We start from the raw sequence: 12,211 nt of genomic DNA, 5'->3' as shown, positions 1-12,211 counted from the left end.
ATCAATCTTTAGCATTGCACACAGTTTGTAACATTGGCCCCACTTTACAATATGCATTTACTAAGATGAACAAACAATGAACAATACATTTACTACTGTATTTGTTCATGTTAGTTAACGTTAGTTGATGAAAATACAGTAGTTCTTTATTAGTTAATGTTAACTCGTGGTGCATTAACTAATGTTAACAAGCATGGACTTGAATGTTAATAATGCATTAGTAAATGTTCAATTATGATTAATAAATGCTGTACAAGTGTTATTCATGATTAGTTCATGTTAGTAAATGCATTAACTAATGAACCTTATTGTAAAGTGTTACCGTAACATTTTATTTATCAAGTTTAAAAGTCTCAGTAACACTTATGTTTATTTTAATTTAAAAGGATGAGATTTTGTTTAAATATTTTTGACTTTGTTTTTGACTATTAAAACTATATGTCTTAGTAATGTTTTAAATTAAAATAAAGTGGTTAAAAATCAAAATATTCCTAAATGTATTGTTAAAACATATTCAATAATTATAAGAATGATATGAAACATGATATCGTGATATGTTTCTTGCAATATGGCCCAGCCCTAGTTTATTATTAAAGAAAAAAAATGCTTTCATTAATACATAAATATGAACTTTTTAAAAGAACGTTTCTCCATTGTCATGTCTGTATTAAATTAAATGTACAAATGTTTACAATATTATATGCAAGTGGCCATGCAAGATGTCATTAAATTAAAAACATGTATAAAAGAAAAAACCAGGTAGTTTAAAAAATATTGCCCTGAATGGGGTTAATTTAGTTTTTTTCTTTTTTCAAGTGAGTGTCTTCTGTAACTTATGCTAAACATTTAATAGGTTCACTATGTTCTACAAGATGCACTCTAATAAGTACAAAAAAAATAATTTTACTATTTTAATGCTACAGACACACATTAATAAAGTCCAAAAGAAAGCACAACTAACATTTACTATACAAACAAAACCACTTTGTAAAGACAACCAAGTAAACACCGATGCTCAGTTTTGAGTGATTTTCCCCTTTAAAACCCATTTGACAGGCCTGCTCTAACATACATTATGATATATCTAGAGCTCTAGTGCGCTACATCACATGAGCGTCTTCGGCCTGTGTCCCTGGAATGTCATACAGCATGTGACAGATTCAGTGCACAGCATCCTCTCCTCATGCCATGCAGGGGTCACATGCTCTCTCTGCCCCATCATAAACACGAAAGATGATTGATAAACACAACGCTATGCTGCCAGCAGTCTGCAACGCACCGCCTTCCACCGTCAGACTCATTTGTATTCATATTATGTAGATTAGTACTCTGAAGTCCTTTAAATACAAGAAGAAACCCCTGGAAAATTCCTTAACCTTCCATGTAAAAGTCCATGACCCGTATCGATTCAAATCGACTACATAAAAGTAAATATGAATCGCTTGGCCGAGCGCTGAACCCTCTTTTGCACCAAGAAGGCGCTTTTGATTTGCGGCTATTTATCTTAATGAGTGCTGTTACTCTGTGAAGGGAGCTCAAGTGAAGGCTTGCAGTCATAGAGATACAGTGAATCCATCACTGTCAGACGGACGGGATCCTTACAGCAGACGGACAGTCTTTGAGTGATGCCGGGCCAGTGGGAAGAGGCCCGGGAGTGCTAGAAGCCCAAAGCTTGTTAACAACCGAGAGCAAGAACTGGCAGGACCTTCTCTACCAGACCTTTCGCCCCCATGCCGCTTCAATACAACTCTGGCTAAAACCTGTCACACCGTTTGTTGTCATGCGAGCAGATTTGTCTCTTCATCACAGTGATGTCATGCTGTTCCATTAACTAATAGCTTGGGTCTAGATGGCAGGTCTCTCAGAACAAAGTGCCAAGCTCTGCGAGACTATTTCTGGCATCGTGCCACGGTGATGCAACAATAACGAAGACTATAACGCTGTTCGAAGCTTACTAGAAAAAAGAAAAGAAAAACTAAATGTTTTATTCAGATTTTCCAAGTTGCTATGTTGCAGTTTAGAAGACATACTGCAAAAAAAAAAAAAAAAGAAAGAAAAGAGTAAGTTTCTAACAAACCTCGCTTCCTTATTAAAAAAAAATAAAAACAGCTTTTTGATTAAAACAGCAGGCGATAACAGTGCAAAACAAATATGCATATATTTTCACAGAATTTCTTGGAACACCAATGGATTCAAAGTCAATGGAAAGCTGCCCTTTTTCCCTCTGTGGAACTTTTTAATAGTTTGAGGAATCCGTGGGCTCAAAAATAAGACAAATAATTAAATATACTGATAAACACAAAATAAACAACATTTGTCTGAAATGAGCTATAATGAAGAAGACCGTTTGGTAAAAAGAGCAGTCGGTGTGCTCCACTTTCAAGTCTGCAATATTAGAAAATGCACAGCATTTCTTTCTATGAAAAACTAATTGAATTTAGAGACAGGAGGGCTTTTTTTTTTTAAGTCTAATAATATTTGTGTATAATTTAAAAAGACATTTTAAGAATACCAAGAAAACCATAAGGAATACTTAAGGGAGCAAAAGCTCAAAACGCAATTAAAAACATATTAAAGTTATATTACAGTATTCAATTTTAAGACAGCCTTAAAAAAAAAAAGCAAGATTTAAAGATTGCCTAGCATTTGGTGAACAGAAAAAAAGCCATCAACTTTGTTTCACAGCTGCAGAAAGGAGAATCAATCACAGGTGCCAGGATCATTTCATCCTGAGCTCTTTTTCACGCTGAACAAATGTCTCTTGAGTGCACACATGAAGGATGCTTAAAAGTCCAAAGTGAAGCTCATTTATTCGCAGATCAGACATGGAAACGGAATTATGGATGCCTGTTTATTTAAACTGACCCGTGTGTAAGAAGTGAAAGATGGACTGATATGGCTATCAATAACGTGCCAGAAACAATTTTGCTGGTTACACTGACAGCCAAGAAAACCAGTCAGTTTATGTAACTGAGCTGTCTTTTTTGATAACTCCCACCACCCAAAATAAAACTAAAGGTGCACTGGGTTTTTTCCTCATTAAAAAGTTCTACACTCAAATGAGATGAGCACTGCATTCGTGTAAGTGGCCTAATAACTATTTTAGAGCAGACTCTTTCTTCCACCATGTAGAAATCTTATAAACAGGCATTTCTTTTCAAATTGCAAAGAGGGGACAAAAAGAAAAACCAAACCAGTTGTGATGTCACAAAAACATTGTAAGTACAGGAATAAAAAAATAATAATAATAAAATAAAAGAGTGAAATATGGTGGTGTGTAAATAATCCCAAAGACTATTGAACACACAAGATATGGTCACCCGTATAGTTTTAAATGGGGAAAACTGTAACGGCCAATATGCACAATAAAGCCCCTCATTGATCGCTTTAGACTGACGTTTCTCAGGGGGAAATGCTTAGACCAGACGTGTGCATTCACGACAGTTCGGTGGTCAACAAACGCACTTAAATCTCAGCCAATACTTGCTTCACAGACATGAGAAATATATCCAAATAAGGCTTTAAATCTGTACTTCTAAATGAACCAAGTGCACTGGAAAACAAAAGTTTTTTTGGTTTTGTAATTTGTATGAAACGAACGCGAGGTACAGTCCATCCTGTCCAATGCACAGCAATTACTCAAACACCCACAAACTTGTAAACAAAGAGCCACTGTCATTTCTGGAGGAGAGTCGCCATTAAGACAAAGTTGTGGATTACGTCAGAAGACCAGCGCGATCAGACGAAGCATTATACAAAAGATGATAATGTGTAAAATGGCCATAAATTAGGGTTGGTGTTGTGCTCTTGTTCCTTTTGAGTGTACATGAGCAGTAGCTCGAGCAATCTAAAAATATGATGATTTTGTTTGATAAACACTTTTAAAAATAAATCTTATGAGACAGTTCTTGTTCAATTTTTTTGGTGATTCCAAATATGAAATGTAAACATAGCTTGGCAATCTGTTTAGGAGATTTTGATGTTTTCAGACAAAATGCACAAGCAAATGATGGCTGCCGAGTGAAATGACTTAGCTTAAAGGTGCTGTGTGTAAGTTTTTGACTCTTCTAAATCATAAAAATACCATAATATGTTTGCAGATATTTAAGAAACAAGCTGAGATATTCAGATATTCTGCTATGAAAATGTGTTTTCCGTGCCGGAACGTCTGTCTTTGTTTCGATTGTTTTAACCTGCTTATGCCAGCTTAGCCAATTATATTTTAACAACCCAGGATGCGTTGGTGGAAAACCACGTAATTCATTAACTCATTCAGAAAGGCTCTCAAAGCATGCACCTATGACTGAAATGTGACCTCCAATGAACAGTAACAGCCTCTAAAATGAGAAGCAGATACAGAGCAAAATTTTGGGTAACGAAAATGACTTTTTTAATACTCGATAGTATCGAGACGATTCGGTCGGTGCTTAAAAAGTATCGAACTTGATACAAAGCCCTACACATGAGGTTATTAATTAGCAAATAAAATAAATATTACGAGCGTAAACATAAGGTGAGCAGGTTTCATTGTAACACCGTGTCCTAACAAGACGCTGCATGATGATATTTGCAGTGATAAACGATTTGGCTGTTTGCACCAGACGTAACACGACAGAAGTTTAAATACAGCCATTGAGAAGCACAGATTATGCACTTTATTTCCAAGACCTAAGGTAAACTATCTGCTGCTACTTTCAGTAGTATGGCAATAAATGTCATGTAGAATGGCATTCAAACTCGCATTATTTGCATTTAACGTTAACACTCAATAAAAAACATGAGGTGTACCTGAGGTGATCACTGTTCAAGGAGCTAGTTAGAACAAAAACTCATTTTAAATTGAGAATATTCCTTTGACCGCGTGCTGTTGCTTTATTTTAAAACATGACTTGAATCAGCCTTTGATCGTCAGAGTTGCTCCTCAATCTGGCAACCTGCACTTGCATTTGTTTTGATCAAGTAATGTAATACCTAGTTCAATCAATGGGTGTCAAACTTACAAACTGCACCTTTAAAGGGACTTTGATAAACCTCAGAGACTTAAAAAATTAATAATGCAGACAAAAAATAAATTATAAACTGAATCTGTTTTGGCTAAAATTGAAAAACGTAATATAAAAGTATGCCTAAATTAAAATATATAAAATGTGATTTTACTTGAAAATACAGAGACAAATATATTGATAGGATAAGCTATCCATCTCAAAACACTATGTGAAGCTACACCAAATTATTAAACTGACCACTGATTAAAATTAAGATCACTGCAAAAATTAAATCAATCACTCATTTTCATTATGTTTCATAATTATTGTTGCAGTCAAATTGCCATATTATTACCAATACTTCCAACACGTTTACCCTTTTTTCTATAAAAAAAAAATAAAAAAATAAAAAAATAAAAATTTAACTTAATATATAAAAGAGAAAATGGAAAAAAAAATTAAGAAGAACCAATGTGCCAATATCAAAGACAATTATGCTTAATCAAGAGAAGCGGAAACTGTAATTATGTTGGACAGGATAATTGCGCAGCCCTATGACAAGAAGTGTCCAAAAATAAATTAAAATATAATTATTATCTCATGACGACATGGTGGTGCAGTAGCCAGTTTTATCACCTCACAGCAAGAAGGTCGCTGGTTCGAGCCTCCGGGTGCTCCGGTTTCCCCCACAAGTCCAAACACATGCATTACAGGCGAATTGGGTAAGCTAAAATTGTCCGTAGTGTATGTGTTTGAATGAGAGTGTATGGATGTTTCCCAGAGATAGCTTGTGGCTGGAAGGGCATCGGCTGCATAAAACATATGTTGGATAAGTTGGCGGTTCATTCCGCTGTGGCGACCCCCGATCAATTAAGTGAACAAGCTGAAAACAAAATGAATGAACTATCTCATTTTTTAATGATTTATGAGAACAATTATTCTCACTGGCCATTGTTTTGGAGCTACAGTATAATTTAATACTGTTCCAGTATAAAGATTTTCACCATCAAATTCGTTAATTTACAAAATTAAATTCATGGATCAGCAACAGAATAGCATGCACACCTCCTTTACACTAGAAATCTTATTCCACAAGCTTTAAAATTAAAGTCATGAATCGGCAACAGAATAGCATGCATGCTTCCTTTACCTTAGAAATCTCATTTCACAAGCTATGTCAAGAAGCAGTAGGGATATACATTTATACAACTCCTACAGAATCAATAGAACTAATTCAGACAGATTCCACCAACAGCTTTGTGAGGACTGAATACAAGAACGTCCACAGCGAAAATATATAATATAAAAAAAAGAATAAAAAGACAAACAGCTCTGCTGTGTGACAGGGACAGCAAATCCACTCGGACACACAAAAGTCAGGGAAACAAACAAACACTTTAAAACGACGGGATGTTGAAGAGGAAAGCAAACATCTACTGCAGAGGTTTAACCTTATCACAATGTATTATTATAGTAAATGGAAGGACAGTACAATGGGCTTACATCCCGTTTCCCTCAGCACTCCGGCCAATCAGTTAGCGCTTAAGAAAAGAACAGTTTGAGACACCTGATTAATCTTTTCCTTCCATTCGCAAAACCAAGTGACCCTGCAAGGTCACCGGACAAATGTGCCCGAAACAGAGCTGGGACTCCCATTGGAGGTTTCAAACACTTTTCAAATTGGAGTCCGGCACTGCGTTGACACACTGCTTCATCCCAATGACGCCCAGAATGTCTATTATTGGTGGCCTGGCCGTTAAATGAGCGGAAGGTGGATGACCTCTGTGATCTAATAAGCTGGTGTCACAGTTAAAAAGTCTAGTGTGGCCAGGCTCAGGGCCAGACGCTTCCCTGAAGGACAGTTACACAGTAATTTGATGCATCGTCTGCCTCTGGTCCTGGTCAATCAACCAGACTGGAGATGCAGTTGGAGATATCCTATAGAGGATTGAGCCTTGGAAAAAAAAAAAAAAAAAAAAACGATCGCTTGCAGACCAATACAAGCAGGAGTGCTTTGAAGCAAGTTTTTTTTCCCCACAGATTGACCTGCTAAAATAATGCTGCAAAGATTAAGTACAGTATGCTTGATATTCTCAACGGCACCTAAGCATTTGTATTCTCAACTTCCTTCTGAAGCAATCAACGCAACAATTTCATTGCATTTTAATGTTTCTTTTGATAAAGTATCTGCTATTGAAGCTAATGTAAACAAAGGTCTGTTTTTTCCCCTCAAAGTTATTTCGATCAGCTTTATATCTGACGCAGAGCGTTCTGATTCACATGCAACAAAGGCAAGCACTCAGTGTACAGAACTGCACATTGGCACATCCCTGTCCTCTATTTACCCAGACAAAAAGCTGATGTTTTAAAGTGATACCCAAAGAGCACTGTCTTTTGTTGTCATCAAGAAAAATGATGCCTGCATGTGAAAATTCCACAGAGGCTTATTCATATCTCGCAGAGCTAGCGCTACTGCACAATAAACGTTTATTAATAACTTCAGAGGGCTCTGCAGTGACGACTTTTAAACTCCTTGAAGACGTTCTTTTTCTTTTTTTTTTATGAAAATTGAAAAACAGTTGATATTTCTCGCAAATCTACATGTACAGTGCACTTATTTGAAAAGTTCAAATGCATATTATACATGAACAGTGGAACCTGAAATTTAAGCAACAGGTTTGGAAGTTTCCAGGTGAGGACAGGAAGACACTCTAAAGTAAGAAAAAGAAGATCTTACTAGATACATTTTAAAGAAGAAAGCTATACGGATGATTTGTACTGTATCACGTCAAATATAAGTAAGGGTAAAATCTGCAGTAATTTCATGCAATTTGTATTTTAACAAAATGTCGAGATGCCCTGGGAAAGTATCCATAAATGTTTCTCGGTTCTGAATCTAAAGCACTCAATTCAATTTAAACTCTGTTTCATGAAGGTCTAGCACTATATATTCAACTTAGTGTATTTTCTGCTTGAATGAATCAAAAGAAATTCCCTCATATCCATTTGAGTTTCTATTTCTTTTTTTCCAGTCCTGACATTAATGCAATAAATGAGGTCATAAATAGGGATGCAACGATTACAGATTTAGGTTGTATGATTATAGTCTGAAGAATAATCACAGTTTCACAGTTATCACAATTGTTATGCATTAATCAATTTCAAAACACTACTAGTTTAGAAAAATCAAATGAAAACTCTTTATATTTTAAAGTGTTATTTATTTCTGCTCCGTAACCAAATAATGCAGCACATAATAATAATAAAAAGACTAATTTTTTGGAATTTAAACATAAGTAATAATTTTACACTGAAAATAAATGCCAGAACAATAAATGAATGAATGAATGAATTAGTAAATGTAAATCTAAGCTACATATTAGGTGAGAATTTCCCTTTTAAACTAATGAAGCTAATCGGTGCTTTTTGTCAGGTGACCCGTGGTGTGCTTGCGGCATTCTTTCAACTATGTGTGTCTGGAAAGCATGAGCGCGTCGCAAGTCATGTGACAAGAACTGACCAATATGCACATACAAGCCATGCGCCTCCATTGGAAATAGGGAATTTGCGTGCGCAAAAGAAATGTGAATGTCCCTTAGTTAATAGCTTCAGCCATAGTTAAAATCAGCCTTTAATCCAGTTTGTGCATATTAATCTTGATGTACAAGTTCGGACCTTTAAACTAGTGCACAGTTGACATAACTTTGTTTAGTTGCAGCAGTTTTGTTCCATGAAGGAAACTTTCCAATTACTTATGATAACTTATACTCCCCATAATCTCTGCACTATTTAATATTTGCACATTTAAAAATTGCACATATTCATCGCACTACATTGCACTAATATATTTTGAATTGTATATACCCACTGTACATATACATTTGTAATTATTTTCATACTGTATCTATCTGTATACCTTTGATTAATAATAGCAACCTGTACATTGATTTATCTATTGCAAATCTTTTTTCATAGCTATTAAAATCTGTGTATAATGTTCATAGTACATCCATCTGAGAATATCGCCATAATTTTTCTATAAATGCACTTTACAACTTATACCTGTATCCTGCACTTGCTGCTACTGTATTGCACTCCTGGTTCGACCTAAACTGCACTTCGATGCCTTGTACTTGTACTGCAACTTATTTTTAAATATTGTCCTTTCATTCATTCATTCACTTTCCTTTCGGCTTAGTCCCTTTATTAATCCGGGGTCGCCCCAGTGGAATGAACCACCAACTTATCCAGCATATGTTTTACGCAGCCGAACATCCATACACTCATTCACACACCTACACTACGGACAATTTAGCGTACCCAATTCTCCTATAGTGCATATTTTTGGACTTTTTGGTGAAACCGGAGCACCCGAAGGAAGCCCACGCAAACACAGAGAGAACATGCAAACTCCAAACAGAAATGCCAACAGACCCAGCAGAGGCTCGGACCAGTGACTTTCTTGGTGTGAGGCGGCAAAGCTACCCACTGTGCCACCGTGATGCCAAAATATGTTCCTCAAGGTTTTAAAAAAAGTTTCTGTGGCAAAAGGCCCTATATTAATGAAGAAAATAGAAGTGATCTCAGACTTTTATTTTAGTTGCACATTTTCAGTGCAACTTGTGGCTTTTAGTTTTTGTTCATGTGATGTTTTTAAGAGTCTTTCTTTAATTAACTTTATTTTTTCATAACTTTTCAAAACAAGCTCCTTAGATGTAAAAACAATAATTTTCCATCCACAAATTCACTACGCCTATGAAAACGCTCTGTTTGAATAGGCATTCCCTCTGGCTGAAACTGAAGAAAATGCCCGCTGCTGTGATTGGCAGTTTTACAGCACTGTATAAAAAAACACATCACACGCTATCATGCCATGCAAGAAAACAAAGTTCCTCAAATATTCCTATGGTTTCAAATCTTTTTCAAAGGTTGACCAGGTGCACGTGTGTCCTCAGGTGTTCAAACAAAACCTAAACCTGGTTCTCTGTTCGCCTTTCTGCTTTACATACCATTTAACACTGCATGACTTTCACTATGACTAAAGACATTGCATGATGCCAGATTCATGATGCACGGTGCCACATTCACCCTTAGGACAGAAAGGAAAGAAGTTAAGTATGAAGGGCAGAGCGTGAGGGGACGCAGTGCGGCTGGGGGTGGTGGAATCTACTGATTAAAAAGAAGAAAAAAAAAACTGACTTTGGCTAGAGGTCACTTTTAGATCGCCCCAAGCAATTGTTCCAAAAGCTGTGTTTTTTCCTCTAAAAACACCCTTGAGATGAGCACTGGAAAGGTTAGGGTGTTAAAACGGCCAGTATTAATGGCAACTCGGCGAAACTAAAACAGATTCTCAGGGTTACAACCTCCCTCAGTGGTCGTGGAGTGGAATGCTTGAGTGAAATGTGGGACTTCGGCCTGCTGTCTCTTCAAACGCTGCGTATGTGGCCTCCTCAAGGTGAGTGTTGCCACAACCTGACAAAAATACACTCATCACTACCCATTTTATGTGATTTTTCGGGGACCTGTCACATTTCTCTACAACTTTTCCTTTCTCTCTTTGTTTCCTCAACACTCTCTTTGTCCTTTTTGAGACGTAAATTGTTTTTCGGTGAATTGCTTCTCCTTGGGCTTGTCATTGTGCTTTTCATTAAAGGAAAGTTGTTGGAAAGTTTCTGTTGAAGGACACTCATGGTGTCTGATGTTGTTTTGAGCTTGTATGGATAGTCGTGGCAGTATATTTCCACAGGGAGCTGAAATAAAAATGGTTTCTTTCCTCCTCGCGTTTCAGCAGACTGAATTCTCCAAAACAACACACAACACTGCACCCGTAAAATATCTGAATGTCATCTTGATTATTTGACAAGTGAACACATCTGACTGGATTACTTTCATAGTGTAAACGCTTCTGTCAAATGAGTTCAAACAGCCACTGAAGACTATTTACTCATCTATTTCTTAAAGATTAAGAGATGCTTGTTGAAAAATGCTAACCAGATGGAATTTATCTTCACTTACCAGTGATGATTTCAACGTTTCACATTAGATGCCTTGTACTTGGTTAACCTGAATTAACACACAAAAAAAGATCAAATTAAGAAAATCAATTAAGTGAGATGTGGTTTTTAGTTATCATTCGATATTCAGCTAACTACAGAACTTAAAACATAAAATATCATAACCTTCGTTCTGTTGCTTTGCACACAGTATCTGTGTACCAGGGTCATTGCTGTTGATCCACTTTTATATCCTAATGAACTTTACATCGGTCTTACCGAATGTAGTCTCCTGCACAATATCTATATGCATCTTTTTTATTTCTGTATGTCAGTTTACGTAAGTGCTGGCAATGCAGTGTTACCAAATATTAAATGAATACAAACAGCAAAACATGCATTGAAAAATCCACCAAAATAAATAAATAAGTAAGTAAGTAAGTAAGTAAGTAAGTAAGTAAGTAAGTAAGTAAGTAAGTAAGTAAGTAAGTAAGTAAGTAAGTAAGTAAGTAAGTAAGTAAGTAAGTAAGTAAGTAAGTAAGTAAGTAAGTAAGTAAATAAATAAATAAATAAATAAATAAATAAATAAAATTATTTTTCATATATCTTATTTCATTAATACTGCTATCCAGCTAACACAAGTAAGCTGTAATGTAATGACTTCTATAATGTGAAGTGGGACACTGACAAAGGAAGTGCGGGTCCAAATGCAGGGTTTATTTTGCAGAGAATAAGCAACAGTCAACACAGGAGCAAACAGGCGTATACAGTCAAATCTAGAGACATGGTCATAAACAGGCGGATGGTCAGTACAGGCAGAAGGCAGACAACGTAAACAAGCAAACAAGATGAGGGTCAAAAACATGGTAAGACAAGGCAAGGAAAACGCATTGTTATGTTTAAAATCAGTATAACAAGACTCAGCAACTAGTTTGTGTGTCTGTGCTGCTTTTAAAGTCCATGTCATCAGTTTTGAATAGCTTCAGCTGTATGTGAAGGAATTAGCCAGCATAGGAAATCATTGTGTGTGTGCAGTGCATGACTAGATCTTATAGTCCATATAATGGTGGATTAGTAGTTCTATGCAATCTGTGTGTTTACCTGCAACCTGCATGGGCTAGATCGCTGGTGACTGTAACAACTATCATTTTCCTAGTTCCTCCGAAAGCCCTCCCTCAAGAAGCTCTGATTGGTCAGCTAACAGAACGTAACATGCTGTGATTCGCTGATCGG

The 12,211-nt window shown here is 36.2% G+C and overlaps 1 protein-coding gene across 6 annotated transcripts in view; it reads right to left on the bottom strand.

Moving 5' to 3' along the window:
• The window catches only part of rbfox3a (RNA binding fox-1 homolog 3a), an 829,029-nt gene that overhangs the window by 782,411 nt on the left and 34,407 nt on the right, over nucleotides 1-12,211 (bottom strand). For all 6 annotated transcript variants that reach the window (XM_073918641.1, XM_068224793.2, XM_073918645.1 and 3 more), the window contains exon 3: nucleotides 11,001-11,048. The gene's annotated coding sequence lies outside the window, so the exon portion shown is untranslated. The remainder of the gene's footprint in view (nucleotides 1-11,000; nucleotides 11,049-12,211) is intronic.

This window comes from Danio rerio, chromosome 12, assembly GCF_049306965.1.
Source record: "Danio rerio strain Tuebingen ecotype United States chromosome 12, GRCz12tu, whole genome shotgun sequence".
In the NCBI taxonomy this organism is placed as follows: domain Eukaryota; kingdom Metazoa; phylum Chordata; class Actinopteri; order Cypriniformes; family Danionidae; genus Danio; species Danio rerio.
Note: the sequence above shows the minus strand (reverse complement) of the source record. Positions and strands in the feature narration are given on the sequence as shown.